The sequence below is a fragment of the Poecilia reticulata genome, chromosome 12, assembly GCF_904066995.2.
Source record: "Poecilia reticulata chromosome 12, P_reticulata-male-v2, whole genome shotgun sequence".
In the NCBI taxonomy this organism is placed as follows: domain Eukaryota; kingdom Metazoa; phylum Chordata; class Actinopteri; order Cyprinodontiformes; family Poeciliidae; genus Poecilia; species Poecilia reticulata.
In genome coordinates, this window is record NC_088841.1 from 32,205,871 (window position 1) to 32,217,329 (window position 11,459).

General features: G+C 40.4%; 1 long non-coding RNA gene across 2 annotated transcripts in view; it reads left to right on the forward strand.

Moving 5' to 3' along the window:
• The window catches only part of LOC145554076 (uncharacterized), a 332,923-nt gene that overhangs the window by 127,976 nt on the left and 193,488 nt on the right, over nt 1-11,459 (forward strand). The window lies entirely within an intron of this gene.

An 11,459-nucleotide genomic window follows, 5' to 3' on the forward strand; every position in this document is an offset into this window, starting at 1 on the left:
GGATTATTCTCAAAATTTGAGATTTTTTTTAAATCTCAGAAATAATTTTTTTATGTAAAATGTCTCAGATGAATCTCAAAATGTCCTATTTTTTCTAGCATTTTCTTTTTCTTTTCAAATCTTCCAAAGATTTCTGAGTTTTTTGGCTAAAATCTGTTTTTTCTACCTTCAATGGCCCAATTATTTGTTTCATCCCTAATAAAATCTCTATATTTATACACATATTATTGACCACATTTATAGAGTTGTGACAATTCACTACATTTTTGGTATTTTGACCAGAACCAGATCCAACTGGGACTGAAAACAGTTTTTGCTTTTGTGTGAATGTGTCATTATAAATCATAAAGTTTCTGTTGGATTGCACTTGGTTAAACATTTGCTAATCATTGATGATGTAATAGCATTTTATTAAACGTTTTGATGACAATTTTCCTCTGAAACATTTATGAAAAACATTAATAAGCCCTCAGCTGTATTTTTCTGCACCAACCTGGCAACCCGCATGTGTGTCAGAGGTCAGGGCTCGTCCTCCATTTAGCTAATGGCCTGCTGTCTTAACGACCCACCGACCGACCGAGAGTTATGGCTGGTCTGGAGCTATGCTGGGAATACTGGGAATGCTGGGAATCACCTGCTTCACTGGGATAAAAGATCTAAAAACCACAAACCAAACAAAACGGGAGCAAAACCCAAATAAAATCACGACACTCGGTTATATTTTGGTAAATGTTTTATTAATTTAGATGAATCAGGGATGGAAAATTAGACATGATTCTCATAATTCTGTGATTTATCTCCTTATTCTTGTCAACTTTCTCATATTATCACCACTTATTTGTTGTAATACTTCTTTATTCTTTATTTTTGCACAGCTTGCTGTAAAGTGGTTTTATTCTCTGAATATTTCAGCTTTATTTTATTCAACTTTTCTCAATATTTTCACTTATATTCCTGTAGTTTATGCAGTTTTTCTCACTCAGTCACATATAAAACAAGGTCATTTCAGTTCCTTTTCTGTCGTTTTGTTAAAGTTTTCTCCATAACGTTTTAATCAAATCCAGGAATCTCAGTAAATGTTGTCGCCTCATAAGTCTGTAATCAGATTCCCAGGATCCAGAGTAACGATCATCCTCTGATCCAGCTGCAGCTGCAGCTTCTCCACAGTTTATTTATTTGTGTGCGTTTGGCTCTGGCTGTTTGTTTAGGTAGAAAATCCCCGGCGGGGGAAGCGGAGTGTCAGGAGATCCTCATCGGTGTTTGTGGAGCGGATTATGAGGGATAAGAGAGCGACGCTCAGACAGAGGCAGTCCATTTGCAAACAGCAGACAGTTGGGTTTCCTCCTCTTCCTCTTTGTTCTGCGCCGTCGTTCAGCGCTTTCATCCAGCGGGCCCGGCCGGCCCGGCGCCGCCAGGCAGCGGCTCCTCGGGGAGCGCGGCGGAGCCAGGCCGGTGGTACCGGGACCACACACGCCTCGTTAGCCGCGCTGCTCCAGGTACAGCTGACAGATCTGCACCTTTACTCTGAAATGACTTTATTCACAACACAAGTCTGGTTGAAACGTCTGGAGCCGCAGCTTTTATCAGCCACACTGTGTTGTTTCCTCAACTTCAGCTACCAGAACAATTACAATCTTTTTACCTCCCAGCTAATCCAGTTGGTTTCAGATCCAATAGTTTTCTAAGTCGATTATTATATTTTCACACCTGATAATCTGTTAGACTCGGTTCTATTTGGGACCAAAGTTGCAACATTTCTAACATTTCAGCTGCTGTGGTTCTGTTTTGCTTTGCACTGTGTCAAACCAACCAAACTAAGTGAAAAAGCTGTTCCCCTCCTGGCCTGTGGAGGCGCTGCACCAAGAACCACTGAGAAAAACTCCATTAGCACCTCAGACTACATCTTCCTTCTTTGTGAAAAGTAAACAAAAGGAGCAGCGTCAGATTTGAGTGGTTGTAGGATTCCTCTCTACTCATTTCTCCTGCTATCACTGGACTGGTGCACTTGTTTTGGTTGGATATTTACCCAGAATGCCCTGGGGTTCGCAGGGCAGGCATATGTGCCACATATCCTAAAATTCCCAATTCCGATGTTTTTAGCCCCACAAAACCACTTCCTTTCTGGAACTATCTGAAAGTGACTCAGTCTGAGCCGCCATGTCTCTTTTCATCCACACAGCGCCCCCACAGGCCAGGAGGAACAGCTTTTCAAACAGTTTGGTTCTTTTGACTGCAGTGTGAAGGCTGAAAATCTAACAAATGAATCTGCTGCTGAGGAAACAACTTTAATTCAGCTTCAGTTCCTAAAGTCAGGTAAACACCGTTTAGCAAATGCGAATGAGTGAAAGCGTAAAACGTGGAAATGCTGCCTAGTCAAAGTTTATTTCTGACACATTTATACCAACATCAGCTGATCAAAGTGCTTCACAGGTAGAGAAATGAAGAAACAGGAAGTAAAACTAAATGTTGCTGTAACACCAGAAGCCTTTTCTTCCTTTCCTCCCGGTGTGGCGGCTCCGTCTCCAGTGGGTTTTGTGACCCGCCGCTCCTTTCTGCTCCTTATCTCGTCGTCCACCAGCCTGTCGCTGGTCCTCCACAGCTCACCTCCAGCTGTCAGGCCCGAATCAGGCCCAGCAGACCAGGAACAAATGGGTTCTGTCACACGAGGGACGGCGATACGCCTGTCATGGCGGCGACGGCGGCGGCTTCGCCTGAACTCGGCCTCTTCTGCTGTTTTTTATCAGAGGAATGAGGGCGAAAAGAGGCGAAGGCGGCGCTGACAGGCTCCTCTCTACGGCGACACCTTCTGCCGAGGATTAGCGCCTCGGCCGCCGACCGCAGAGCGTTTCTCTGATCTCTGATCCACAACGGAGCTCAGGTCTGAGCCCAACAGGCTGGAAATCCCTGCTTCACTGCAAAAACACAAAATGTCACCAACTAGTTGTGGTCTAGTTTCTACTGCTAAAAACTAACTACAGCTAAACTACAGCAAAACTAACTAAACAGTAACTTTTCAGCAGCTTGTTAAACTAGCAGTTTTATTACTAATTAGACATTTTTTCCCATGTTATCAGAGAAATAATCTGGAGAAACTCCAGAAAATTTAGTTTACTTCACTTGTTATAAAATGTTTATATTTATTTCAAACAGACAAAAAGTAAAACAAGAAAAATAAAAGTTATTTTGCCCATCAACGCGCAATTTTACATTATTGTTAGAAAAGAATCAGGAGGAGAATAAAAGATGTTCTTAACCTACAAACATTTAAATCTACGGATAAACTGAAATTATCCCCACATTAAATGACACTTAAACCTCACATTCTCATCCTCACAAAGCAAAATATTTACACATTTTTAATATCAGATGCAACATTTTTGGTCTTTAAATATGATTTAGAAGACGTAACGCCTTGAAATTGGGCCTCTGTCTCTTTAAGAGCTTCTACTTGAAGCTCCGCCTTCAGGAGGTCATCCCAACATGGCTCCTCCATTAACCCTTTAGCAACGTTCATACCAGCATTTCACTGAGCAGGTGTTTGCTAATCGCTGCAGGCTAGTCTGAAGGAGCTGAGTGGGGGAGGAGTTTTGTCCTCGGAGGCGGGGCTAGGGCCAACCAGGTGTTTAGCACAGCTGAACGGTTGCCATGGAGATTAAATAAGTTATAAAACATGGTGAAAGAATCAGGGAAACACCCAAAGTTTGTTTTTGATGAGTGAAAAACGACACGCTGTAAAGCTGGTAAAAGGTTTACTTTCCAACACACTGACCCGTTAAGCTTCTCTCACTTCAAGTGTAGCAAGATATCGTCACTAAAAACAATTGGTACGGTTTAGCAGCATATACCTGCTGCTATCGTTTGAATTTAAAGAGAGGAAGTCAGACTGAGCTGAACCTTCGCTTCCTTCATCCACGTCTCATTTCTGCAGCGTTAAACTGAACATCTTCACATTCGGGAGACGGGTTAAACGTGACCAACTAGCAGTCTGAACGACACAATCCTGATCTTTTCACACCTCAAAAATCTGATCTGAGTCTCTTCCATACGGGGAATTAAATCAGAAGCAATAGATTTCAGAGCGTCTGCAGCCTGAATGGCCATCGGTCCAGGTTTTTTTATCACATTAAATCTCCACAAAAACCTTTTAACCTTCTAAATTCAGGAAACACATCTTGACGCTTCCCTGTCAAAGATGGCGGCTCCGTTTTTGGTGTTTTCTCCGTATTTGTTTCTCCTTCAGTCGTTTTAATCTTACGTCTCGTCACCAGTTTAGGAAACGTTTAGAAACTGTCAGTTTTTGCTGACCGGAGCAGTTTTTGATGTGTTTGTTCGTAATTTATTGGCTTCAGATTCAGATTTTTGTGTTGGAAGTGGAAAAAAAAACAAAACAAACGGTATAAAATAATGAACCGTAAACAAATTGGGCTGATTCTGCTGGATGGATCCTCACAGGCAGATTGCAGCAAGCGCTCAGATTGTTTGGCATGAGGGAGATGCAGCTTCACCGCAGAGTGTTAATGAGAAGCAGATCTGAGGTGTGTGTGTGTGTGTGTGTGTGTGTGTGTGTGTGTGTGTGTGTGTGTGTGTGTGTGTGTGTGTGTGTGTGTAGCCGTCTCATCTCCGGTGACAAAGGATTGGTCGCTTTCATTTACAGCCGACTTTACATTTAGATATTCAACATCCGCTTCAGTTTGTGCTCTTGATGATAAATGTTGTTGGAGACATGAGAAGTTTAACTTCCTCCCTTCAGATCTTTGACTTCTGGTGACATTTTTGTTCCTAATTAAATGTCAGATTTATAAAGTATCTCAGAACAAACATCTCAAAATCATCCATAAAGTTTAGAAACACCTTAAAGTTTCATTTTGAGGTCAAAACTTCAAATTGTGAATGGGTGAGGTCGACGTTACCTTCAATCCAATATGGCCGCCGCTCGCATGAAACGGTGAAAGTTTCAGAAATTATTTTTTTAATTTGTGGTTTTTATAAAACGAATCAATATTTGAACCAGAAATATTTTCCCTTTTAGAGGGAAAAGTTTTTATGCGTTGACACAAACCTCAGTTTGTTTTTTATTCTAATGAAAGGAAAGTGAATTTTTCCTCCAGATTAAAATCTGTAAAGTGCGGCCTGCATTTGTGTCCATCTCCTTTTACTCTGATGCTCCTAAACAAAGTTCAGCTGTATTTTGGAGATGAAAATGTCTCAATAGACTGTATGGAGCTACATTGGGGCCATAAAGTTTGTAGTTTTGAACACAGCTCAGTTTGTTTTCAAACCAATGAACTGGGCTCATTGGTTTGGAGCCAATGAGCCCAGCTGGGTTCAGCCCTTCACTTCACTCCATGTCTGATTGTCTTGCATCCTGCCACGAGGGAAACGGCGAGAGATCGAACACTGAAACCAGGGACTGAGGGAACACGATGCTGGTCCTTCCTCTTGCTTTAACTCACCATCAGACGTGGGCAGAAATTACACTGGAGTAAAAGTAGAACTACTTCAACTTCAACCGACCAAGAAATAACTCAAATAAGAGTGAAAAACTCAAATTGACCAAGATGTAAAGTAAAATGGAAATTTTGGTATTTTAAGAACCAGAACGACAATTTGTGTTAATACCAATAAATAACAAAGTTAGGCAAAAGAAAATTTTCCTAAACCATTTTCTGTCAAAAAACCTGATGAAACTTTAACAGACCGTCAGGTTTGTCTGAGTCTGCTGAATATTTGGTTAAATGTTTCACTTAGGACTCTGTTTCAAGTAAATAATTTCTTAATATTGATGAAAAAAGTTATAGTTTTCTTATATGTGGGGAAAATATCTTGTTATAAATTAAATTATCTGCCAATGGAAGCAGAAATCAGTCGTTAATTTAAAACAAGCTCTTGCATTTTGCTGAAAGATTATTTGTAAGTTAGTAAAACCAAAATACTCTGTAAGTTTTTGTGTCTTTGCAGTGCGCATTATAGTTTAGCTATAATCTGAAACAATCCTAGTAATAAAACACGTTTTACAGACCGAAGTGAATCGGTGAACCAACTGAAAGGGCTTCCTGTGTTCAGCGGTAAAAATGGCCGACATCCTCAGTGTCTGATAAGTGATAAAGGTCAACGAGGTCATTTACATTCAGCTCATGTGCCGCCTGTGAAACCTGCTTCACATCTGCTGCGGCGCTGAAAAGAGCAAATGCTGCTGCGCCCAATTAGCAGCCGTCCTCCAACAAACACGTCTGTTTCTGTTCCTGGAGGTTTTAGGACGCTCGTCTTCACTGCCAGATTCATTTACTAACATTTTACTCAACTAAGAGTAGCAATGCTTCATGACAAGATTAGTCAAGTAAACGTTTTTCAAGAAAAGTAACTAGTTGCTACCCAACTCTGCTGGTTTCCAAGTGGATTTTAAAAAAGAAACCTGAATGTTGTAGAAACCCTGAGTTTATTTCCATTCGCAGCCGTTCCAGCTGATGTTCTTCAGCTCTTAGCGGGTCGGAGCCGTTTTCCCCGAGGCTGGAGTCTCATTTTTGGAAACAAGCTCTCGAGTTGGGGCCCCAGCAGCACACACACACACACCCATCTGTGTCCCGCTCCGGGTCTCGTCACCTGACACCATCTGCATGCTAAGAGGGCCGTGAAAGCCTCTTCAGGCCGACCTGCACACACTGCAGGGCCCTCTGCGCCGTCCGGTGACAAGTGTGGTGGGACGAGAGCCAGAAGGCAGCAGGAATGCTGTGTGTGTGTGTGTGTGTGTGCGTGTGTGTGTGTGTGTGTGTGTGTGTGTGTGGTGTGTGGTGTGGTGTGTGTGCGTGTGTGTGTGTTGTGTGGTGTGTGTGTGGTGTGTGTGTTCCCTCACATATGAGCCAAGAATTGCTTCATCCAGCTTAATAAAGGAAGTTCTTGTTTGTGCAGCTTTCTCAGCCCATATCTGCTGTTTCTGAAACCGGATCTCTTTAGCATCTTTTTTTTTATTGCTGATGAAATCCTCACATATTTACTATTTAGTGCATTTCTTCTCATGATTTATGGTTTAGAGATCAACTGTCAAACTGTGGGAACAGCATTCAAAGTTTAAACCAGTTTGATATAACTCAATGTGTAGCTGCTAGCTAAAATGTTTGTTTTTCTAACCTTGAACAGTAATCATAAACATTAGTTACAGTAATCGCTACACTAATGCTGTATTTAGTGGAAGCTAATGCTAAAGTGCTTCATTAACACTGTATTTATCAGAACTAGTCATTAAACTTAGACTTATTTCTATCATTTGATTCATGCTAATTTGAGCGTATTTTACCTGCTTAACCAACTTTTTGCTCTTATTTTTGAGTGAATTTTCACCCCATAGATATTTACTAAATGTCTTTGTTTTGATATTGCTTTATAAATGAAGCTGAGTTGGGATTATTATTTTTGTCATTAATCTGCAGTCATAGACCAAAAACTTGAATATGTTAAGATAAAAGAAGCTTCCAAACTTTATTTTACAACATAATTTGGTTTGTAACCATCAACAATGCAGGTTTTTCTACCAATCAGCTATTAAATATTAGCAATAAGCTGCTAATATTTTCACCAATATTTGATCCTTTTCCTGTTAAAACGTTTCTTATTTTCGTTCTGTGGGATTACAGCTGGTACCTGTAGCTAGCTTAGCTTTGGGTCTGGACATGTTTCACACGTAAAGCCACAGAGACTCACACACCTGTGTGAACACGGGTCGGGTCAGAGCCGTTTGTGTTACCTGAGTGATGCTCGCCGGGCTGTCAGGGCAGGAACGAGGCGGGTCAGCCGCCCGCCTGCAGGGCGCGGATCGGGTTTCCATCTCAGCGGAGGCGAGGCGAGGCGAGGCCCGCTTTGTGCCCCGCAGGTGTTAAACTGAGGCCTCTACTCAACCGGGACGGCCCGGTTCTACGACTGGACCGGGTGAACATAAGAGATGGCTTCCTGTTTGGGTTGAGTTGGAATCGCTTGAAGAGAAATACAAGGTGGGAAAACAGCTGCTGCTTGGTTGATTAGCATCAAAACAGTTGATGCCTCATAAAACTCTGAGGATTTTAGTTTAATCTCATATTTCTTAAAACATTTCATGACTTGTTTTTGGTGAAAGTTCACCAAATTCAAATACAACTGAAATTCTCCAGGACATTAACTCTTAATCTGCTGTCACTCTGTGTTTGTATGTTTGTTTATATTGTGATGATTCAAAGAGGATTTTATTGAACATCACAGTTTGTGTGTCACCACTATGAATAGAGCTTCTATACTGGGATCAGTGCTGTGACGTTCACAGCGTTCGGCTTCTTCTCTTTTTATACAAATAATATAGACATTTTTCCATTTAGATTAAAACAATCTTCTTTTCTGTGCATTTTCCACCCAAAACTCATTGATTAGCGTAGCTTTAGCTTCAAATTCTGTAAATAAAATCTCCTATAAATATTTTTTAAAAATTGATTAGTAGACAGTATTTTTTTAGTGACAGATGATCAAACATTCACTAAAGTAATGCTGTGTTACTACAGGTTGGGAAATAACATTCTTTATTTCTTATTTAAAACAGGAATTGAATTATTTTCTGAGTTATGTTTGTAAGCTGCCAGTTTTTTGTTTTTATCAAATTGATGATCAAAAATAATCGATTACTAAAATTATTTACTTCCAGTCCTAGTTTTTACAAAAAGGTTGTATAATAAATACTAGCTTATCATCTGCGTATAATATAACATAATATTCTGCTTCCATGGTAGGAATTTGGTGTAAAACGACGTTTTGAAGGCGAAGCAGCAGCTTTTTGCTCCAGGTTTTGTTTAGGGAGACTCGGCACATGGTTGAGGTGTTTGGCAAATATTCCTGCAGCGACGGGGAAACAAAGAGGGCAGTAACTGCCCCCAGCTGGCCAGGGCCCCTCGCTGGGTTAATATGGGCCTGCCAATTACGTTTGTATGACAGTTTTCATCAAAGTGCTTAACAAGCCCTGTGAAAACGGGAGAAAATAGTCCGTTTGAGAAACGATGGCACTGAAAGACTTGGGCATGTTTAACAGTAAGGTCTGTGTTGAGAAATGGTTTCAACTGTGTATTTATTTCTACAGCCAGGAATGTTCGCTGCTTTGATTCGGTTTAATTAAAACCAAACAGCGTCGTGTGGAAAACACGGAGTACGTCCAAATGTTTGCGCCTGTGCGGTTGCTAGCTGCTGAAAGCCGCCCTGTCCGGGTAATTGGCTGTTGTTCGGAGAGTAAACAGTTTCTGAGACGTGTTGAGCACGTGAAGTGCTTTCTGTGAGTGTAAAATGTGTGTGTGTGTGTGTGTGTGTGTGTGTGTGTGTCGACTGATGTCGGTCACTTTAAACCCTCTGACTTCAAAATGGACTCTAATATCCAACCGTTCTCCACTTTATGATCATTTCAACGTAAAACACCAAATAATTCTCGTGTGATGTGGTAAAATATTGTAAAATGACTCTTTAAAAGTTTAAATGTTATTAAAACTCTGACCTGGGGCGACCAGGTGCTTTCAGCAAAACCAAACGCTATCCTCCCAAATCACCTTACTCTCACATTAAGCACAAATCATTAAGCATTTCAACTGTTGCCATGGTTACATTGGATGATAATTACTGACGTTTATTTACAAGTATGGCAAAACAGATTTGAAATTTAAAAACACTTTTACTCCAGAGTTTAAATCTTTCTGTAAATGCTGAAAGCAGAAGACAGACAGGATCTCCTGTAGCAGTCAGTATCACATCAGATGTGAAACGCCTCTGACTGAAGACACCTTGTTGTTTATGATAGTTTTATGTTTATATGTAGGGTTTCTGATAACATATTTGCCAAAATTATAGTTTCCAAGCTAAATATTTCACTCAGAATTGAGCATTTAGCTAATTTGCTAAATCAAGTTCAGATAACCGGAAGTTGACTTTCAAAATTCCATAGTTCCATTGAGCAGCAGTGAAGGGAAGTCCGTTACGCTAGCTGGAGTTTATGTAGAGGCTCTCAAAACACAGCTTTTATAAATAAGATAAAGGGTGTTTGTTTGTTAAATCTTAAATGCAATATGTTTATATTTATGTGCAATTTGGCTTAATTTCTACTCTGTATTTTTTTTTTCAGCAATTGGCCTTTTTTTGAGTCCAAATCCCCCGTTAATAATTAATCAATTTATAAATTAATTGACTGTTATGTCAATAATCCATTAATGCCTTCAATGTTATGTTGTTATAATATATTTGTGAGTAGATTTCGATTTAAAAGTTGTAGTTTTGTCTTCATTTATTGAATTATTATTAGAGGGCTACAACAAACAGTTCACGGGCCAAAAATGGCCCGTGACCCTACTTCGAACACCCTTGGTTTAGCTATTTAGCTATAATTTAAAAGGAAATAATTCATACTATTCAAACAATCCCAGTTTGCTTGATCAAACCAATGTTTTCCTCTGGATGAAAGTGAATCCTGCATCATTAAAGGACTCAGATTTATCGAGGTTCTGGCCCGGCGGCATCGATTACACTCAAAGTCGTCTCAGAACTCTGGTAATTCTGAGGAAATCAAACCTGCGGCTGTTTTGCTAACCGGATGGTCTCTCCCACCACTAATCTCCCTCATCCTCCGGCCTCAGCCACTAAAAGACAGGAAGGATGGGACATTAAGAGCCGAAGAAGAGAAAGTCGTAAAAAATAATGACGTCTTCTGGCGAGCAGCTGAGCAGTCCAGCTATGTGGCTTCGCTCCTGTCAGACGGTCGTATCTTTTTACAGCGATGCTAATGGTTATGGACCAGAATGAAACGACGGCGGCGCTCTTTGCCTCTCTCCACTAACGGCATGTAGGACATCAGAGCTGCTAACAGCGCTACGGAGCGGGCCGGACCAGAGGAGGTCCAGGTCCAGCTCAGCGGTGCTCTACGTCTGAAAAAGGAGAGCATCAACATTCAATGGAGGGGAGGGTATTTATATATCCTCACAACCCTGGACTCACGTTTAATCTGAGTTTAGTCCCTTTTGAGATCCGTTTCTCTTTAGATCTGTCATTTTCAATTTATTTCATTCGGTTTTTCACTTTTTTATGTTTTTTAGTAAAACCTCTGATATCCCACCACATGAACATCTGATTATTTCTGGACTGGACCATTAAAACTAATGTTTTACCATTCTATTAGAATCTATTTCTGAGGTCAGACACTGATGTTGGACAACAATGCTTGGCTCTTTTTTCTTTTAAATCTTTCATTTTCAATTTTATTTATGTCTTTTTAGTTTTTTGGCATTTTTTCTTTGTAAAAGAAGCTGTGAAACGTCCTAAACATTTAACATGACTATTTGTGAACTTTCTGAGTACGGTCAGAAAATACCACAAACATTCTTCCAAAATTAATCTCTGAGGTCAAACACCGATGTTGGATGAGAAGCCTCTTTTTTTCCTTATAAATCTTTCATTTTCTATTTTGTTCAAAGAAA